The sequence below is a fragment of the Osmerus eperlanus genome, chromosome 23 (genome assembly GCF_963692335.1).
Source record: "Osmerus eperlanus chromosome 23, fOsmEpe2.1, whole genome shotgun sequence".
In the NCBI taxonomy this organism is placed as follows: domain Eukaryota; kingdom Metazoa; phylum Chordata; class Actinopteri; order Osmeriformes; family Osmeridae; genus Osmerus; species Osmerus eperlanus.
Window position 1 is genome coordinate 11,322,838 of NC_085040.1, and position 2,561 is coordinate 11,325,398.

Genomic DNA, 2,561 nt, shown 5'->3' on the forward strand with positions numbered 1-2,561 from the left:
CTCTCTCTCCTCTCTCTCTCTCTCTCTCTCTCTCTCTCTCTCTCTCTCTCGGCAAAATGAAAGCAGCTTCCCAGCCCCTTTCATGAAGGACTACTTGTGCATATTGCAAGTGAGCAAAAGAGCATACAGCACCTGGTATTCCCAGGCGGTCTCCCATCCAAGTACTAACCAGGCCCAACCCTGCTTAGCTTCCGAGATCGGACGAGATCGGGCGTTGCCATGCTGGTTTGGCCGTACAAAAAAAGTTGACAACCATAGGCTACTTATTCATATCCAGATTTGGTATTTGACAATCCAAGGTGGTCTCTCTCTCGGCAAAATGAAAGCAGCTTCCAGCCCCTTTCATGAAGGACTACTTGTGCATATTGCAAGTGAGCAAAAGAGCATACAGCACCTGGTATTCCCAGGCGGTCTCCCATCCAAGTACTAACCAGGCCCAACCCTGCTTAGCTTCCGAGATCGGGCTTTGCCATGCTGGTTTGGCCGTACAAAATAAGTTGACAACCATAGGCTACTTATTCATATCCAGATTTGGTATTTGACAATCCAAGGTGGTCTCTCTCTGCAAAATGAAAGCAGCTTCCAGCCCCTTTCATGAAGGACTACTTGTGCATATTGCAAGTGAGCAAAAGAGCATACAGCACCTGGTATTCCCAGGCGGTCTCCCATCCAAGTACTAACCAGGCCCAACCCTGCTTAGCTTCCGAGATCGGACGAGATCGGGCGTTTTTTTTTTTTTCTCTTTATTATTAAAATACATCTACAATATTTGCTTACACTTCAGCTTACACAATATATATATAAATATATAGCACAGCTCAGAACACCATGTACAAATTACCAGCTTGATCACCTGTTAAATTCCTGCTTTAACAATCTCTCTCAATACAACCATAAACTGAAAACAAACAGCAAAAAAAAACAACCACCAAAAGAACACTCAAAACCTAAACACCAAGCCCCCCCCCTCTTCCTTCTCTATGAATCTACAATCCTTCAAAAATACCTTCTCAAAGTCCCCATGTCCATACTTGTACATCAGTCCCACATCCTTTTTTAACCCTCACGCTCTCCTCATTGTCTATGCAGCCTGAACTTATCCTTCGCGCTGTCTCCGGGTCATTGTGACCCACAGCGTTGTCTATTACGCCACCTTCGCGCTGTCTCGGGGGTCGTTGTGACCCACAGCGTTGCATATTATGCCACCTTCGCGCTGTCTCGGGGGTCATTGTGACCCACAGCGTTGCATATTACGCCACCTTCGCGCTGTCTCGGGGGTCGTTGTGACCCACAGCGTTGTATATTACGCCCCCCCCCCCCCCCCCCCCTTCGCGCTGTCTCGGGGGTCGTTGTGACCCACAGCGTTGCATATTATGCCACCTTCGCGCTGTCTCGGGGGTCATTGTGACCCACAGCGTTGCATATTACGCCACCTTCGCGCTGTCTCGGGGGTCGTTGTGACCCACAGCGTTGTATATTACGCCCCCCCCCCCCCCCCCCTTCGCGCTGTCTCGGGGGTCGTTGTGACCCACAGCGTTGCATATTATGCCACCTTCGCGCTGTCTCGGGGGTCATTGTGACCCACAGCGTTGCATATTACGCCACCTTCGCGCTGTCTCGGGGGTCGTTGTGACCCACAGCGTTGTATATTACGCCCCCCCCCCCCCCCTTCGCGCTGTCTCGGGGGTCATTGTGACCCACAGCGTTGCATATTATGCCACCTTCGCGCTGTCTCGGGGGTCATTGTGACCCACAGCGTTGCATATTACGCCACCTTCGCGCTGTCTCGGGGGTCGTTGTGACCCACAGCGTTGTAAATTACGCCACCTTCGCGCTGTCTCGGGGGGTCGTTGTGACCCACAGCGTTGTATATTACGCAGAAGACCGCTGTGGGTCACAAGGAACCGGAGACAGTGCGGGGTCTCGTAATAGACAACACAGATGTTGCCGTGTCTAACAAAAAGGCAGAGACAGCGCAATAAACAAGTATCTCTCTGGTGGTCTAGTGGCAAGACTGTGGGGCTTTCAGCTCCGTGGCCTGGGTTCGCTTCACAGTCAGGGCAAATATGACTTCATTTTTATTTAGACGGATAATGTTTCACTTCACTATTTTTGTATTACAAAAGGTTGTCAGCACGAGGGTGGCGTAAAAGACTAGGTATGGTGAGTCACAGCGCAGACTAGGATACAGCGCGAGAGTGTACTAATAGGCTAGGCAGACAAGGCTAGAAATAAAAGGGTTCACTTTATTTTTATTTTTTTTATTATGAAAAAGTTGTCACAACGTCAGTTTGCTTCACCACGACCCCGAAACGGCACGAGAGTGGCGTCATAGACTAGGAAGACAACGCGAGGAATAAAAACAAATGTTTCACTTTATTTTTGTATCATGAAAAGTTGTCACACCACGCATGACACCGTGCTTCACAACGACCCGCAGACAGCACTAGGGGTAAAACCTCCAGCCCGCCGTCCTGATACATCATCTATACATCCCATGCATGTGTTGGTAGTAGCGTTAGCAGCGCTGTGGCTTGAGCAAAGCCCTCTTCTGCACTCGA

The 2,561-nt window shown here is 49.9% G+C and overlaps 1 non-coding gene and 1 pseudogene across 1 annotated transcript; both read right to left on the minus strand.

Annotated features, from left to right (window-relative positions):
* Positions 1 to 120: 120 nt before the first annotated feature.
* On the minus strand, positions 121 to 239 carry LOC134010194 (5S ribosomal RNA). The gene has a single exon (XR_009928337.1). It is a non-coding gene; the product is annotated as a 5S ribosomal RNA (ribosomal RNA).
* Positions 240 to 382: 143 nt separating this feature from the next.
* LOC134010228 (5S ribosomal RNA) lies at positions 383 to 491 on the minus strand (annotated as a pseudogene).
* Positions 492 to 2,561: the final 2,070 nt, after the last annotated feature.